We start from the raw sequence: 20,661 nt of genomic DNA on the forward strand, positions 1-20,661 counted from the left end.
ACACCCACAAGATAAGTGACTCACATGCCAGTCAGAGAGGTTCACATACCCAACAACAGTCACAGCCAGAAGGACAGGTGTAGACAAACACAAACAAAGGCTGTGCTATGGCCTCTGAATGAGGCCTATGGGTAACCTCCCCCCCAGGCCTACACAGACAGACTACAGCAGGTCAGGCAGTGGGATGTCAGTTCCAAAGAGTAGGAAGTCAGAAACTAATATGTAGGTAATTAAAAGCTAAGATCTGTAGTACACTGGTATGCCTCTAATCAGCATGATAGGTAAGACTACAGACTGAAATGGAGTACCCAACATACCAGTACAGTCCTAGCAAATGTGTACAAGTGTCAGGTGTGCCCCCCCATCCTATGTAGAAGTGTAGTCACAGTCAGGTGTGCCCCCCCAATCCTGTGTAGAAAAGTAGAAATAGTCAGGTGTGCCCCCCCATCCTACATAGAAATATAGTAACAGTCAGGTGTGCCCCCCCACACACAATCCTGTGTAGAAATGTAGAAATAGTCAGGTGTGTTCCCCCATCCTATGCAGAAATGTAGTAACAGTCAATGCCAAATGATCAATGGACACCCTGCAGAGACAGCATGCTACCTGTAGGTGTACAACACAAAGGCCAGCACTGCAGTACAAATGACCTGGACTCAATCCACACATTCAGTACAGATGGCCATACTGGGTATGCCCACAAACTTAGAGAAATGAAGGCAATGTCAGTTAACAACATACTGAAAAGTCATGCTCACACACTTAAACACATGAAAGCCATGTCTGCAAACGCCAGTGGACCAGACATATCTGGCAGTCGCAGATGTTAGTGCAGACACTCCTCAGTATGCACCATTCATGATTTGCACACACAGTGGATAGGAATACAGGCATATATGTAAGGACAACACACTGTAATGAGCCAAAGGTAGACATACATAGATGTGTGGAAGAGGATGACTATGCCAAGGAGCCATCCAGGCCTGTCCCACCAGCACACAGCCAGAGGGCCACAACCACATGAGGGTCAGATGTCAACCACTGCAGATACTAGCCACTGGTATCTGATAGCATTACAGAGTATGTGGTGCATGTGCCAGCTGTGCAACATGACTGTTCAAGGAAGTAGTCATCTAGCAGCTGTATACATGTACCTGTGAAATATGACCCATGTTGTGCCCGTATGTGGTATGTCAATCCCTAGATGAATGGGTTATGGCCCATGCACACACACTGCCCTCCCCATAGTCCCGCTATGACATGCATGCTGAGGTCATCCACTGTGAAATACACCTTTGGGAGAGCTTTAGCCTAGTAATCTCAGTGGTGCGTCCCATAACTGCATACTGCTGTGGTGTGACATACTAGTCAGGTAGGAGTTCTAACCCCAGCCTTAGCAACTGTGTGTCTGTCCATCTCTGTCTGTGTAGAGAACAATGCTTTTTAGGGTGGTCACACTCCCTACAATTTAAATGCTCTACTTTGTTAAGGCTGCTGATGTCATCCACCTAAAATACATCTCTGGAAAGACTGTATTCCAGTAATCTCTGTAGCATGTGCCATAGCTGTGTACTGCTGTAGTGTGATAAAATAGTTGGGTAGGAGTTCTAACCCCAGCCTTGGCAACTGTGTGTGTGTGTCTGTCTGGGTAAACACCAATGTTTTTTAGGGTAGTCACACTCTCTGCAGTTGAAATGCTCTACTTTGATAAGGCCACTGATGTCATCCACCTAGAAATACATCTCTGGGAGGGTTGAATCCCAATAACCTCTGAAGTGTGTGCCATAACTGTGTACTCCTGCAGTGTGATAAACTAGTTAGGTAGGAGTTCTAACCCCAGCCTTGGCAACTGAGTGTGTCAGCCTGTCTGTGTAGACAGCAATGCTTGTTAGGGTAGTCACACCCCCTACAATTTAAATGCTCTACTTTGGTAAGGCTGCTGATGTCATCCACCTAGAAATACACCTCTGGGGAAGTTTTAGCCCAGTAATCTCTGTCACGTGTCCTATAACTGTGTACTGCTCTAGTATGATGAATTACTTAGGTAGGTGTTCTAATCACAGACTTGGCAAGTGTTTGTGTGTGTGTCTGTGTAGAGAGCAATGCTTTTTAGGGTAGTCACACTCCATACAATCCATATGCTCTACTTTGGCAAGGCTGCTGATGTCCTCCACCTAGAAATACACCTCTGGGAAGGAAGTAGCCCAGTTATCTCCATAGCGTGTGTCATGGTTGCATACTGCTGTAGTGTAATATCAATCTCTGTTAGGGATTCTATACCCACACATGTCAGTTGTGGGTGTTTTGTGTGTGTTGTGGAGGTTTTATGTGTGTTTCAATCTCTGTGTAGGGAGCAATGCATTTTAGGCTAGTCACAGTCAGTACATGTCAAATGGCCTACTTTGGCAATCCTGCTGATGTCATTCATTCTGAAATACACCTTTGGGGAAGTAGCACTCCAGTGGTCCCTGTGGTGTGTCCTATAACAGCTCCATGCTGTAGTGTGATATAGACCTCTGTTAGGGGTTCTATACCGACATGGGTCGATTGTGGATGTTTTGTGTGTGTTTCAATCTCTGTGTAGGGAGCAATGTGTTTTAGGCTAGTCACACTCAGTGCATGTCAAATGCCCTACTTTGGCAATCCTGCTGATGTCATCCAATGTGATATACACCTTTGGGGAAAAAGTACTCCAATAATCTTCAAGGCATGTACTGTAACTGCGTAGTGCTGTTGTGTAATAAAATAGGTAGGGGTTCTACTCCCAGACATGACAGGTGTGTGTGTGTAACTCATATACTGTGTGGAGGTGGGTGCGAGTGTGTGACACCTGGGTTCAATATGGAGTGGATTTTGTAAATTTCTTCTATGGTGGCCCTAGTATATATCACAATGTCCACTGTATAGGGATAACAGATGTGAAATAGTCGAGAGGCTGGGGTGTGAATCCATACCCATACATGTGACATCAAGGCCAGGCAATCACAGTTAGCAACCCCAGTATTACCCAGAGCACACTCTCAACCCATGTCTCATACACACACCCGCACACAGTACACACACACACACACACACACACACACACACACACACACACACACGAACACACATGCTGAGGCAACAGACAATATGTGTGTAGTACACTGCATATTGGCGACCGATATTAAATATGGAGTGACTGCAGTGGCCTACAGAGGGCATGGCACCCTGTCCATCTGTCCAATAGGCAGATACATGCAGGCAGTGCACCTTCCCCATGTTCCCCACTGGGCATCTGCAACACCTGTGGTGCCATCACATGTGACCCACAAAGGACATACCATGCCTGAAAACATGCCCTGTATGGACAGATGCCACTGACACCAGGGAATGCTGTTAGCATGCTATCAATGTAGGTGCAAGGTTAACCTTCTGTCCATTACCAGTTCTTGCCACAGGTGGCCAAGACTGGCACATCTGATGACAATCTGTGTACACAACATGGTCCCGACACCCCAGGTACAGTTCCACATGTCACTGTACATGCATGTGGGAGGAGTGCACATCCCAGACACCATCCATGTTATGGACTAAAGAACACATACACGGCAAGCGATGCACTGCATTGGCCGCACGCAATAGTCACCCAGGTGACTGGATGGTGGATACAATGCCCACCTGTGTGGGCAAATGCAGAAACCACAACGCTGAGCCACAATGCAGACCATTGTCATGTGGCCTGATGACAAGGTATTCCCATCACCTAGCCTTGTATAGCCATCTGGCACAGTCGAACACCACATACACATGCAGAAATGCACCCATCCATGTCAGTACTGGCACCCTGTGTGTTTGTGTGTGTGTTGTATGATGCGTATGATCACATCCACACTTGCTACAAACCCTACTAGCATATTGAAGCATGCTGTCTGATGTCAGACACCTCCCCATACCCTTTGCCCATATAACCTACGTATGACCTGTGTGGTGCATGTGATACCTGCACATAATGTGTTGTGGCAATCTAACTAGTGATGAGCTGTATCCCTGGCCCTGCCAAGTGTGTCATTGTGTGTATGTCCCTGTGAGAGTGTGGTTGTGTTGACGCTGGCACCTGTTCCTGTGGACAGGCAGGTGTACTTCACCTACCATATAGCTACCATATCCCTGTTGCAGATCTCACTCACCATCACAAATATGTTCTGAGGACTCCACGACAGATAACCCATGTGGTGCATCACATAACTGCATAGGACTGTAATAGCACTACATAGCCCTCAGGGGTTTGATACCCTGTGCTGGTAGGTGTGTGACACAAACGTGATTACGTTTTACTCTCCCACCCCACCCTGACTTGTCATTGCCTCTGTCTGCCTCTCTCACTCCCTCACTGGTGGAAGTGGAGACCTACACCTGCTTTGCTTAGGCAGCAGCATGTGCATTTTAAGTGATGCCCATGATCAGCTGATGGCCTCTGTATGAATTGCAGCCCTCCCCTAGCTGATTGCATGTGGAACAGCTGTGGTAACATTCCCATAGCCAATTGCATGGAAACACACTTCAGTATCTAGGAACATCATGTTGGTGTTGGGCCTTTCCATTCACTGTGAGCAGGAACTCCATCTGTTGTTTGGCAAACAGCATCTCAGATGGATTGGGGATTTACCTCTGACAACATACACTGTGGAAACAGGCCAACACACAGTAGGGGGGTGTGTCTGACCTGACTACAGAGTGTAAGTGCTGCTATACTGCATTCGGAGTAATGTTGGTTTAACAGGGTGTGTGCAGATATGGCTGTCCTACAGGTATTAATACCTGTGATGTCAGTTCTATTTTATGAGGACTACCCATCTGTAAGGTCATCTGCAGACTGGGCAGTGTGTGGTGCCTTTGGTTTCATGTGTTACCCACAGAGCATGTATCTGTGAACTGCAGAAGGTAGTGTGAGGATTGCAGTCTGTAGATGTTGAAAGCTAGGACAGTTACTGACTTCATATCCGTCATAGGACATATGTTGCAACAAACTCTATTCTAACAGTAAATGTAAGATTTTATCACAGCAACATGTCAATATTGGCCCTGGATGAGATGAGGTTCCATGGGGCACCCATAGAAGAGATTAGGTTAGTAGAGGAATTATTGGACTTAATTCTAAGTAAAAATTACATAACTTTTGAAGGTGACTATTATTTACAAGAAGTGGGTGTAGCATTGGGCTCACCGTGTGGGGCTAGTGTTGCTAATTTGATGATGGCCCACTGGGAAGTTCATTATGTATTTAATAGCAATGAACTGATGAATAACATTCACTTTTATACCCAATTTTTGGATGATGTGTTCTTGCTATTTAAGGGTGACATCCTGGCAGCTGATGAACTGGTACAGAGATTTAATATGAGTACAAATTTTTTGAAATTCACGAGCTCTTTTGGAGATAGGAGTATTACTTACTTAGATGTACTGTTAGTGAAAGATGAGAGTTTATGGTGTGACATAGCTAAAATTCATCAAAAGAAGACCTATTTGAATACTATGTTACATTTCACTAGTTCTCATCTAGTACATCAGAAAAAATCAGTAGTAAAGGGCCAACTATTGCGGGCTGCCAGGATGGTATCACTTGATGGGCACTTTAAAGATGAATCTGAAGTATTAAGACAAATGTTTTTAATAGGGGGTACCCAGGTGAATTTGAAGTACAGGAAAAATGGAGTAAAGGGGTGTATATTCCCTTATTATGCCAACAAGTGAGGGAAGTAACCAGTAATACACAAGGTGACATGACTGTTAGATTAATAAATACAACTATTGAGATGCCTGCTTTCTATAATGGTAAATTATTAGAAGAGAATGTTGGAGTTAAAAATTATGGATTAAGCTTCATTACACAATTTAATAGTGAGACTTATTTCATCAGAGAAATTATTGTTAAGAATTGGAGAATTTTTACGATAGATGAAGATTTTTTAACTAGACTAGCGGTAAAACCAGCAGTTATTTTCAAAAAAGGAAAAAAACTTAAAAATTTAGTAGAATACGATAGGAAGAAATTTGTACAAACACCAGGAATGTTCAAATGTGAATCTTGCAGTATGTGTAAGCATATGATGACTGGAGCATCTTATAAAATAAGGAATAAAATTAATAAGAATGAGGGAAGATATAATTTTAATAGTAAATCAGTGGTGTATGTGGCCCAGTGTCAGTCTTGCCAGCATTTTATGCGGGCAAGACAGACAGAAAATGAGAGAAAGAAGTTATGAACATATTTTAAGTATAAATAAATTGAAATTAGATTATGCTTTAGCAAGACATGTATCCACCAACCAAGGGCATATTTTTAAATTTAGGGTTATTGACCAAATAACAGGGGATGATAGGGGAGGATATACGAGCCTTTTAGTAGAAAAACATGAAGTGATATGGCAAATACGGTTTGATGCTAGTAGATGGCCTGGTTTAAATGAAGTAGTGTCCATCTCGAGTATATTAAAATTAAGAAGTCTTAAAAGATAGAATATAGGGTAAGCTTTGGTGTTTATTTGCATGTTTGTTTAGATGTTAATGTAATATTGTGATAATAAAATTACTTGTTTGGGGAACAATGTATGTGCAACCCGTAGCTAGTAATTTCCTTAGTATAAAATAGCAATAAAATGTGTTGTTGATGCATTTTAACCTTTTAAGGTATTAATATATGTTTGTATAGGTGTTTTATAGGATATTATTGCTTAAATGTATTTCTATTTTAAAGTATAAGGTATATATATATATATATATATATATATATATATATATATATATATATATATATATATATATATATATATATATATATATATATATATATATATACATATCAGTCCACCGACATTCACTCCACCGACACATGAAAACATCGAGCGCAAACCACGGACATTTAACAGGTAAGAGTTTTAATTTCGCCAATCATGCCTACCATGTTTTAGTAAGTGTGGCAGTGTTATGCATGTGTGGTAGGCATGATTAGTAAATTAAAAGTTTTACCTGTTAAATGTCCGTGTTTGCTTTCAATGTTTTCATGTGTCGGTGAAGTGGATGTCGATCTTCTAACTTGTCGATGTACTGACATGTACCCAGATATATATATATATATATATATATATATATATATATATATATATATATATATATATATATATATATATATATATATATGTATATATATATATATATATATATATATATATATATATATATATATATATATATATATATATATATATATGTATATATATATATATATATATATATATATTTTTTTTTTTTTTTTTTTTAATGGAACTGGTAAGAGAAGTCATTAAAGTGCATAATTAGAACTGGGTGCTGTTAATTAATTAATTAACTGTTTGTGGGGGGGGTGTATTTAAACTGTGATGAGTGTAGCAACTATTTGTCTGATGAAGTCCGGTGAAGCTACCGGACGAAAAGCGTGTCACAATAAAGGATTTACCACAAAGTATTTCTACGGCTGGTGACATTTTTTCGATTTAGTTTGTTCTTTTGGATTTTTGTTTTGGCTTTATATTTGATAACATAACCTGGACATTCTGTGGTTGTTTGTACAGTACTGAGGTCTGTGTACTTATGGTGAAAGTCAACAGTGTGTGTATTGTCAATATGTACCTTGGCCTGTGTACAGACTGTGGTAGATGTCATTGTTCTAGGTCCTGTCCTATCTGATGTTACATGCTGCTCCACTGTATGTTACCGTATTGTCTTATGTTTGTAGGGCCATACACACACACATGTCCCATATCACAGACAGGCATCAGGCCACACTATATAGCAGCCCAGTATATGTAGGATTAGTGTGTGAGTGGCACATATGAGGATGGTACTGAACTGATAGTCCATATACTGTAATATTATGCTAGCTTACCATATGTGGCTGTTTCTGTGTTCACATTTGTTGTTGTTATGCACTTCCACACAGGTGTATCTTGCCCTGTGCTGTGACATGCCTGTAGAGCCTGCTATATATGCAGGTACATGTGCATTCCCCCATAGGTGATGTAGGCCAGTGTTGAGCCAGTCTTCCTATAGCCTGCACAGTCCTTTGTTACATGCCTAGCAGCTTGGTGTACTTACCCAGTGAGATGTCATGTGTAGATACTTGCCAGATGTACTGCTGCCATAACTCCCTTAACAGTCATGCATGTCAGACGGAGTGGTGGGATGCTGTACAGATGTATGTCAATATCTAGTGGGTAGTATGTGGCCATGGCACCTCTGTACCAGCAGTTATTATGTGTCAGGACAGAGATGTGTGTGAATGCATAACCTATGGGGGCGAATGTATACCAGTCATTATGTGTTATACCCATCTACATGGCTGTTAACATCCATATTGTCAGGCTTGTTCCACATGTTTTGCACTAAGGTGTTCTGAGTATACCTCTGGACTGTACAGAGTGTGTCAGAATGCCTACATCTATTGGCAATATCTCTGCTATAGGCCACAGGAGCATTGCGTGCCTGCAGCAGTACTGTACGATGATGTCCTTAGAGTGTCTGTCAGTAGCCAATGGCGCACATGTGAAAAGCAGATGTGACCTCCCACACACACCATATCTGTGAAGGCAATCCCTATTACAGTAGCAATAGTCTACTAATAAACCTGCTATAATACCGACATCCCCTTGCACTGTGGTGTTGGGACTGTAGGGGCTGAGGTAAGGCTACACCCCATGTTCAGGACACATGGTAAATATATATGTACTTATGATTATCCAGATATCGATATAGATAATTACACATGTACATATCGGCATATATAGATGAGTCTGTATATGTACATGGATATGCATATACACACCCAGATATATACATATACAGAGCATCAGGTTTATAGTGCCTGAATATTTGAACTGTATCTTACTGAAATTGGTACACCTTGTTTGCTGTAGCATAGACTAGATCCAGGCCTGCTGAATCTAGCTTTGTTTATATGCTTGTTGTTTGTTTGCTTGTTATTTCCCTGGAACGCTAATTCCACCTAATACGTGGCTTCTCAGCGCTATTGTGGATCACTAGTGATATCTGCATTGCTTACTGTACTTATTTCCTTGCTTCACTTGAAAGAAAGTTACTGTATGTCGTTTTTGCATTTAAGTTACCTGTAACACATTGCACTTAAGTTACCTGGCACTTGCTCACTAAAGCAATTATATAAGTCAGCACTAAAAATTAAAAGCACTACACCCTCACTCCCCACTGGCCCTGGTTTTCAATTATTAAGGAATTCCCAATATTATTCTAGCATGTCCAAAGGTCAGTTGTCAATCACCTCTCTGGTCCAGCTGGTGAATCTGGGAATCTTGAGGCAATGTTACAACTGCCTCATGTACACAGACAACCCTCTCCTCCTCCCAATAAATTCCAACACATGTGAGAGATGCAACCATATAGCCAAACTGGAGGCTAAGCTCTCTCAATTCAGTACTGGCATAACAAGTCAGGAGGAGAAGGAAACCACACTCACTACAATTCCAGTCTCACATAGACCTACCACAACAGCAAACCAAACACATAATCACACAAAAACATACTCGGAGGCTCTAAATAAAGATCTGCCGAAGCAGCAGAGACCTCCAAAGCAGACACCCATGCAGCCGCTACCCCAAAACAAAACACGTGCAACACATATCTCACAAAGCCAGTGTGCCAAACAGTCACAGCCCGTAAGACTAAACAACACACCTGATACACTTGTAATAGGTGACTCTATCATCAGGCACACTGACGTCCCACTCACCAGGCTGAACAAGGAGAGGGTCATGGTGAGCAGCCTGTCGGGCGCTAGGATCCGCCACATAACACAAGCACTCAGGTCACTCCAAGGCAAGTACAAATATGACTCAGTCATTGTCCATGCTGGTGTGAATTACCTGAGACGTACCTCCCTGGACTACATGAAAAGAGACATAAAGGAGTTCTCTGAGCATGTAGCCAAGGCCAGTATGACCCTGACCTTGAGTAGCATCTTACCCTCACCAAGAATGATGCCACAATATGATGACAAGATGATCAATTTCAACAATTGGCTTAAGTACTGGTGTAATTCAAAGGGGATCCAATGCCTGTCAGCTTGGGATGATATGCTCGACAAGCCACGATGCTTCGCTAGGGACGGTTTGCATCTGTCACCCCTGGGCTTTCGGATATTGGCAAAGGCTCTTGCCACCCCCATAGTGCCTTTTTTAGGCAAGGCTCAAAAGACAAACCCACCTCCATAGGTATCACAAGGGATAAGAAACTAAGAGTAATGCTACTCAACGCCAGAAGTCTAAACCTCAAGATGCACGCACTCGAAACTCTCCTTAGCATGGAGAACATCGATATCTGTGCAGTAACAGAAACCTGGTTCAGGGCTTCCGAGAGCACCCCAGCACTACCAGGTTATACCTCATACCATGCTTTTCGGCCCCAAAACTTGGACCGAACCACAAAAGGAGGGGGAGTATTGATATTCATCAAAGATACCCACACCTCCAGGTTGGTGGCAAAGCACAAAGCATCAGAGACTATCCATGTGCAACTAACAGTGGGTAAAACTGCCTTCCAGTTTATAGCCTGCTACAGACCACCCTGCCAAACCCAGGAACCCCACTCGGCCTTCCTGAGAACACTGGAAAATATGAAGGTCTCTCCAAACACCATTATATTGGGTGACTTCAACTACCCAAACGTAGACTGGGAGCATTACTCTAGCTCCAACACCCTAGCCCAAAGGTTCCTAGAATTTATAAACTCAAATGCTATGGAACAACTTGTTACCACTCCCACAAGAGGGGAAAACATACTGGACCTGATCATCACCAACATGGGGACACTATGCTCCAGACCAGAAGTGTATCCCTCACTGGTAAGATCAGACCATAAACTAATCTCACTGGATATTCACATCCCGACCCCACCTCAAAACTGAGGTGGAATCCTTCAAAGCCCCCGGGCCTGTGGAAAATACGGCCCAGACCGCAGAATCATTTATAAACGCATTCTATGAACACCTTCAGGAATGCATGGATCATGCGATCCCAAATTAAACCAAGACCCAATCCTCCAAAGGCAGACATCCTGTCTGGTGGACCCCAGCCATAAACAAACTATACAATAGAAGGAGGAAGCTACTAAATGATAGAGCAAAATCCCAAAAAGGGAAGGCATCACTGATCAGTATTAGCAAAAAACTACGGGCACACATAAAATTGTCTAAGGCCAGCTTCGAGAGAAAAATTGCACAGGACACTAAGGATAATCACAAGGCTTTCTTTAGTTATGTTAGGAACCTGGGTGGTAATTCCCAGATATGCTCAGAATTAGTCCAAAATGACAAAAAATACACCAAACCCACAGACATTGCCAACATTCTAGCTGACAGGTTCAGCGCAAACTTCTCCCCCCACTCCCCACCAAAAGGGCAAATATCTATCCCAGCAGAGTGCTGCCCCCCTGATATTTCAGATGCTCAGGTAAGAGCCGCCCTCTCCAAAGCAAAAAACACAGCATCAATGGGATCAGATGGTGTCCCGGGCTGCGTCCTACATGAACTCCAAGAAGAGCTAAACCCAAACATAAAACTATTGTTCAATCTCAGCCTTACTACAGGATATGTGCCCAAAGAGTGTGCAGCAACAGTGGTCCCTCTCCATAAAGGTGGTGCCTCAACGGATCCTGGAAACTATCGCCCCATAAGCCTGACTAGCTTGGTCTGCAAAGCTATGGAAAGGATCATCATGGACCTCATAAATAAAGATATTGGGGACCTACAAACACTGGATCCTACCCAGTTCGGCTTTGTTAAGGGCAGATCCTGCCTCTTAAACCTGGTTGATTTCTTTGAAACAGTCACCAAGGCCATTGATGAGGGAAAGGTGGTCCACACAGCCTACCTGGACCTTGCAAAAGCCTTCGATACAATACCCCACTCAGGCATTATAGATAAGCTCACCAGCTTAAATATAAACCCCTATGTCACTAGATGGATTGCAAACTGGCTTAAGGACAGAACCCACATGGTTAGAATTGCTGGAGCCATGTCAGACTCCAAACCAGTTACAAGTGGTGTCCCACAAGGCTCAGTCCTGGGACCTCTCTTGTTCGGTATATATTTCTCGGAGGTACAGGCCAACACGGAAGGACTGTGGCTGACCAAGTTCGCAGATGACTGCAAACTGGGCGCCATAATCGACTCTCCAGCCGACACAAGCATCCTCCAAAAGGGTCTCATAGAAACAGACAACTGGTGCAAGAGCCATGGCCTCAAGCTAAATGCCAAAAAGTGTATAGTCATCCCCTTTGGCAAAAACAAAGTGCCCACAAATTACCACATAGGTGGTAATCCATTAAGTACAGAAGAAGTAATTAGGGACCTGGGGACCCAAGTTGATAGCAATCTCTCATTTGACAACCACGTGGCCAAAGTGGTTAGAAAAACATTTTATATAGCCCACCTAATCATGAAGGGATTCACATCTAGATCAGGGGAGGTCATCGTGCCTCTTTACTCATCCCTCATCAGGCCCATAATTGAGTACAATGCCCCTTTTGGGATGTACCTTACCAGACACCTGCAGCAACTGGAAAGACCCCAAATGTAACTCACCAAGAGGATCAAAGGGCTCAAACAGATGCCATATGCTGCCCGGTTAAAGAAACTCCAGCTCTACTCAGTGGCATACCACCTGTTGGTGATCTGTGCCTGACGTATAAAGCCATGTCCAACCCAGAATTAATGGACATGCTGCACCTCAGAAAATCCAAATCCCATTGAGCTACGCGCTCGAGAGACTTGAACCTCAGCACTGAAATAAATAAGACATGCTAGAGGGACAGATTCATAACCCAGAGGCTCCCTTCACTCTGGAATAAAATCCCAGTCCAGGTTAGGCAAAGTCCCTCATTGACTCTCTTCAAGAGGAATCCTGATGAGTGGATGGGAGATCGTAGGTTTACCCTGGGTATCACTTCTGTGTCACTGTTAGACAGAGGCACAGTATACTAACCTCGAAAAAGGACATAGCAAAATAAATTTAAAATGGGTGGCAAAAGCCAAACACATTCTGGCTAGGCTTATAAATGCCCTAGGGCAGATAGCCTAGTATGAACCTATGAACCTATGAACCTATTATATGTCTACACATATACAGATAATGATACTTATGCACATATACATATACCACGCTGCCATTCCTGCCAGCAGTCCACTGCTGTTATATCCACCACGCATATGGTGGGTCTGGGGCCATATATGTGTGGGCTTCACCTACATAATACATGTGTGCCCATATGCAGTCCAGAGGCCAGTGTATGTAACAGTGGTATCTGGCCATGTAGTACTGAGTCTAGGGGGGATGCACCATACATAACCTAGGCTGTTACAAAATGTGGGGGTATCAGGGGCGGGCTGCCATAAGGTATCTGGATTGATATTACTTACATAAAGTGGGTTACTGCAGGCCTACTGCCATACAGACTGTTCTGTTTGCCAGTGTGCCTGTGATGGTGTCAGTTATGCCATGTTGTGTATCAGTTACATCCCATTTGGCCATCTGAAGTTTGTACCACCTAGTGATTGTGTACAGAGTGTAGATGGGGCTGCTGGACTATACACCTGCATCACTTACTGCTGATTGTGTGGTATCCTGTGGCCAAGTCTGTCATTACTATTGTACGATTTGAAAGACTTGGCCTGGACAGCAACAGTTGTGGACCTTTCCAGACTACTGTATTAGTAGAACTGTTTCACAGTTGCATTACTCTGTTTATATGGATGTCAGTGTCTGAACAGCTATATGACATGGTATATACATCTGTAATAGTACACAAATAAAGGTATTCCATTTCTGCAAACCTGTGTGTGATGTTTTATCCTATGACCTCTCTGTGGGTATATGTTGCAGGCAACATATGTCATTTGTATGGGTAGTTCATCCAGTGTCCAGTTGTTAGGGTGTTAACTGTAGGCATAGTGGCTGTTCTATATTGTGTGCACCTACTACATGAGTTTGCATGTGTATGTGCAGTCACATGTATATATACATATATATATATATATATATATATATATATCTGTATATCTGTATCTGCATATATGTGTCTGTGTATATGTATCCTGGGGATGTTGCTAGCTTCCACATTTTACATTTCCTATGGAAGCCAGACTGTACTGCATGATATGTTACCAATACCAGCCCTGACATCATACAGGTGGGATGTAGTACTGTTAACATCTTGTGCCCATGATGTGTCAGGACCTGGTTATGGGATCTGCAACACTTGATAGTGCATTGTGGGCGGATGTGTTTGGCTGTGGGGGAGTGGGTATACCTATTCGTACAAGATGTATATTGTTTGGGACCTCACAACCCCATTAATGGTGCATGTGGACATTTATGACATGTATGTCCATATATACCTATATGGATATATATATATATATATATATATATATATATATATATATATATATATATATATATATTTGCTTACATATATATATATATATATATATATATGCTTACATATATATATATATATAAATATATATATATATATATATATATATATATATATAACTATGCCCGTATATCTACCTACATAGATATATATCTGCTTACATATATGTAACTTGCTGGGTATATGTAGACATATAGGTGTAGACATATATATGTGTCAATGTAGGCATTTGCATGTATATATGTTCATACATATTTATATATATGTATATATTTCTAAATTTATATATATATATATATATATATATATATATATATATATATATATATATATATATATATATATATATATATATATATATATATATATATATACATATATAGATATGTTGTATCTGTTTAGATATTAATATATTTACACACACGCATACATCTAGATGTTGGTATACATTCTCTGTACTGTTGCATGACTGGGCTGGATGATATTTTTCTGAAAACATCAGATTTATGTATATCTGATATGGCTTAGTGGCAAATCTCTTAGTCTATGGTGTGCAGGGTCCTGGTTTTGAGACTTGCAGAGGCTGTTTATTTTGTTGCTGATATATGGGCAGTTGGATACAGAGTGATTAAGGCACTTTAAAGCAGTTGTAAGTGGGTTTGCATGGGTTTGCATGGAGGTAAGCACTGCTAGCTTCCAGTTACAGTTTCTTATACTCAGTTAGCTTCTAAATTGCTTAACGTGTGTAGGCATTGCTTACCTCTGCGCAAACTGGATTAAGCCCGCTTACTGCTGCTCAAAAGTGCTTACTGCAGCTTACCCCCATGCTAATTTATTTAAAAGCAAAGAAAAAGGGGTTGATAGGAAAATAGTGAAAAAAGGGGCACAAAGAGGGGAAGACAGTAGGGAAAATAGCTAGGGATGTGCAGGAAGGGTGTAGGGAAGGTCCATAGCTGCCCATTTCTTCTACAGCAACAGCTGTGCATATACACTGAATTTGGAGGTAGATTTGGACACTCAAACCCCTGGGAGAGGGGTGAGGGCAACAATAGTATGTTGTGATGCCAGTTAGACTGGATTACATGTGTCCAGTGGACACTGTGCAAAATGGACAGCTATGTATGGGGCGTGATTTTTTTTGTGGGAACAGATGGCCCTTTTTCTTTTTTTTTTCAGGTGAGAGTGGGATGTTGGGGAGGGGTAGTAGGTATATTTGGGGAGGTAGGTTGAGTAGGTTAACAGACAAGACACACAAGACACATACAGGGGCGGTATATGACACATGTGGGGGCTAAACACCTTGATGGGGAGGGGTGTTGGGATATCGGAAGCCCACAAGCCCCCTAGTGGTAACAGTGGGACTGAGGTCCCCACCCATGGGCAGTCACAACTGCACCTTTACAGCCCCGAAGGTGGCTGTGCTGGGGGCTGAGTCGCAGTGCCAGGCTGACTCTCTAATTGCAACATGCGGCCCTCGAGCTGTTGTAGAAGATCACCGAACTGCTCTTTGATCGCTCTACGCGCCACGACCCCGACCAGGCAACAGGTGACAGGTGCCTGTTTGCACCCACTCCCGGGGGAGGCAAGCCCCCTCCCCTGAGGCGGTTCCACCCGAAGGTGGTGCAGGACCAACAGACAGGGAGGTGTGGGGTTGGGCCCCAGACACGCTGGTGCCCGGTCCCTCGGCCAGCTGAGGTGGGACAGGTGGGTCTGCTGGGACTGGCCTTCCCAAGTGTGCTATAGTGTTTATATTTCAACATCATATATGGGATAGTAATAGTCAACACATTCCAGAGTTAGGTATAACAGCATGCATAGATATTCCCATTAACCCAGACACCAGATACGGAACATAGCAAACAAAACACATGCATATATGGAACCACAGTGGTAATAAGAACAGCATGCAGGTACGTTGATGGCACCATGCCAACAATGTTGGAATAATTCAATATGGCACATGCATGGGAACCATTAAAATATTAACAAACAATTGGACAGTATCAGAGTTAGTACATACCAGTTAGTGTGGGTATGTTGATTATTGTTGGAGATAAGGTGGGGGGGAGGGACAGATGTCAATTAACAAGTAGTATATTCCTGTACTCCACATTACTTTCTTAGTCAGTGCTGTTATCTGTACCTTAGAAATCTTACTACACTACCCTATATACCTATATTGGACACTTATATGGCTGTCAACATCATTACACATGAACTGGTTTTACCTGCAGTATACACCTCTTACCTGGTATACCTGTGGAGGGAATGATTGTTAACACTGACTGTTTGTACACATGCACCCAGATTCTGGGTTGATGTTTTGCACTATGCTATCCAACTCTTTCTGCACAGACTCTGGCCATGTGTTGACCACATGCTGGTGTGCCTGGACATATCTAGAATATTGCCCTCTTCCACCTTTAGTGACTGACACACACATATACATGCTTTCCTACACAGTTATATTATGTAGCACAGTGTGGGAGAAACTGCAGCACTCACAAACCCCTTCAATAACAGGATGGACAGTACCAGTACAGGTTATATTGGTCTGTATTTCTCAGCACAGTGTTCGTATCCAATGTACCCGTGGGACCAATGTTTGTTAACACTACCTGACTGTTGCCACACAAAGTTCCTGATTACACATTAGTATTATGATCATACGTCTCACTCTGTTACTGTACATACTCTGGTCACAGCTTGGCAACATGGGAGTGTAGATAGGCCATACTTGAAAATATTACTCTCCTAACAGTTTCGGGGGGAGCTACAGTGACAGGTGTGTTCTCATGATGGTTGACAATCACTTGTATTCCCTGTTTGCTGGCTACACATCTGGGATCATCTCACAAACTTACCAGGGGGGCAGGGGGACAGGCAGCAGATATGGACACATATACTGGACATGCTGGCCTCATGTGTACAGTTGTGGGGTATGAATCTCTATGCAGTCTACTTCCACTCCCAGGATTCAGATCATGGCTGTCTCTACTACAACTTAAACACTGTCCATCACAGTTGTCTCTGCTATATTGATATTGATGTATATCCAATCTGCTTTCTGTCTTATTAATCCCCTGTGCTTACGCATTCTGACCTTGTATAATGACACTCATATAAAGAATTCATAGACAGTTATATGTTGTAGGACAGTGTGGGTGACAGTGATGTGTAATACCTCACTATTCAGAGCAACTGCATATCTTTCTTGTATTTCTGGGCACAGTGTTGGTATCTGACAGACCTGTGGGAGGAATGTTTATTTGCACTACCTGAATGTTCTCACACACAGTACCAGGTTCCACATTACTATTATTCACATACATCTCACTCTGTTACTGTACACACTCTGACCTCAGCTTAACAATTTGTGGTGTAAATCGGACATACGTGGCTTCTTAGTCACATAAGGTACTGGGGAGTTGCTAGTGTGCCAAGTTTGTTGTCATAGATGTGTGTTAATCAGTTGTATTTCCTGTTTACTGGAGTGTAGATAGGCCATACTTGAAATATTACTCTCCTAACAGTTTTGGGGGGTGCTACAGTGACAGGTGTGTTCTCATGATAGTTGGCAATCACTTGAATTCCCTGTTTGCTGGCTACACATCTGGGATCATCTCACAGACTTACCAGGAGGACAGGGAGACAGGCAGCAGATATGGGCACATATACCGGACATTCTGGCCTCATGTGTACAGTTGTGTGGTATGAATCTGTATGCAGTCTACTTGCACTCCCAGGATTCAGATCATGGCTGTCTCTACTACAGCTTAAACACTGTCCATCACAGTTGTGTCTGCTATATTGATATTGATGTATATCCAATCTGCTTTCTGTCTTATTAATCCCCTGTGCTTATGCATTCTGACCTTGTATAATGACACTCTTATAAAGAATTCCTAGACAGTTATATGTTGTAGGATAGTGTGGGTGACAGTGATGTGTAATACCTCACTATTCAGAGCAACTGCATATCTTTCTTCTATTTCTGGGCACAGTGTTGGCATCTGACAGACCTGTGGGAGGAATGTTTATTAGCACTATCTGAATGTTCCCACACACAGTACCAGGTTCCACATTACTATTATTCACATACATCTCACTCTGTTACTGTACACACTCTGACCACAGCTTAACAATTTGTGGTGTAAATCGGACATACGTGGCTTCTCAGTCACATAAGGTACTGGGGAGTTGCTAGTGTGCCAAGTTTGTTGTCATAGATGTGTGTTAATCAGTTGTATTTCCTGTTTACTGCCTATACGTCTGAGATCATCCCACTGATTTCCTAGGGGGAGATATTGCTAGGCATTAGATATGGGCCACTTTAATAGACATTCTGGATATATCTGTACAGTTGTGGGGTATGATTCTGTATGTAGACTATTACCACTGGCAGGATTCAAACCGTGGCTTGTGTGCAAAAAAAATAACAGTTCACCTCTCAGTTGCATGCACTATTCAGCTTTTGTTATCTGTATTTTCCCTGTTTACTGTCTATGTGTCTCTCAGTTGTAATAAATGGCCTCTAGGGATTACACCTGTCATATACAGGCATTCCTATACATTCAATTTATGGTGCATGGTGTGGGTAACAGTGCTTAATACTACAGTACTATGACATGATTGCAAATCTACATTACCGTATGATAATAGAATATGCACATGCAGTCCAGCAGTTAGACCTGTTTTGTCAGGATATTACACTTTTATTGCCATACAAACAATATGAGGCTCTTCCTGCCATATTCTCTAGTCTATGCAGTACTTGCGTTGAACAATACAGGTTTTATACTAGCAATTAATTTACTAATACTATTATTTTTATTTCCTATGACAGTAAAAGCATGAGTATTACTGACCTGCCTCGCATCGAACTGCGCAAGGTGGCAGATGTGGGACTAATGGTTCGCGGCCCACTCTGTTGCAGCTGTGGGGGACATAAGAGGAATATTTAGCCATACCTATCCATGACATACCTGAGCTGGCACTTATTACACACATACTTGGGTGATACATATGGCTGGAACATCCCCTGATGCTCTAGCCTCTTGGAGCCACTCCTCCAAGAGGTCCCCCTTCCACCGCTTCAGATCGGCATAGTGGTGCCTGACCTGCTCACCAGTTTGGGGTATGCCAGTGGCACTGGTGAGGTCGCGGGTGAGATGGTCCCAGGCCACCGCCTTATATTGGGAGCTCTGGTACTGGCCCTGCAGCAGTCTCTGTGAATGGTCTTTAACTAGGAGTCCTGCCATGACCTTGGACTCCTGGATGCACCAGCACTGCGCCTGGAAGGGCACTCCTTCTCCCCTTACTGCCAAAGTGCCATCAAGGTGAAGCTGCAACCAGTTATGAGCTGTATTCCCACCTCTTGGGTTTAAGTAGGGCCTATTTCCCACACTTTTCCGTGCTTGGCCAGTTTGAAAAGGCTTTGCTATGGGCAAACCTGCTTACCTAAGGTTGGCATTGTTTAAAGGGGTATATCACTGGCCACAAAGAGTTAGCTGGTCTACACATTGCTCACACCTCCTAAGCTGGCCTGTGCAATGATTAGCGTTGCCTACATTACACATTCATTATAATGCCTTTTTGGCATTGTGTTATTATTCATTACACCATATATATATGCCTAGTATCCCTGATTGATGTGTACGTAAACTCTGTGGGGTCCTTGTGTTTTATTGGGGACTTTGACACTCTATTACAATTACACCTCACTTCTGGGCTTACTGTTGTACTCCAGTTCACATATTTATGTTATGTAGTGGGTTATGGCACATATGGCTGTATACTGATGCCTTTCACAGGTTCCGTTTGGTTATACTATGGTGAGAACATGTTTACTACTACCTCATTTTTCTGTGCTTTTGTGATGGCTTGGTGGATAATATCAGGAGCTATGGTGTATAGGGTCCTGGGTTTGAGACCTGCATGGCTGTTTGCTTTGTTGATGGGCAGAGCAAGGGCTGTTGGATACAGAATGATTAAGGCACTTTTGAACACTTGTAAGTGGGTTTGCATGACAGTAAGTACTGCTAACCTAGCATTACATCTGCTTACAGAGTTAGCTTCAAAATTACTTAACCAGTGTAGGCATTGCTTACCCTCACGCAAATGCACCTAAACCTGCTTACTAGTGCTTAAATATGCTTATTTGTGCTTACACCTGCTTAC

Source organism: Protopterus annectens, chromosome 1.part0, assembly GCF_019279795.1.
Source record: "Protopterus annectens isolate FY-2018-M chromosome 1.part0, PAN1.0, whole genome shotgun sequence".
Lineage (NCBI taxonomy): Eukaryota > Metazoa > Chordata > Ceratodontiformes > Protopteridae > Protopterus > Protopterus annectens.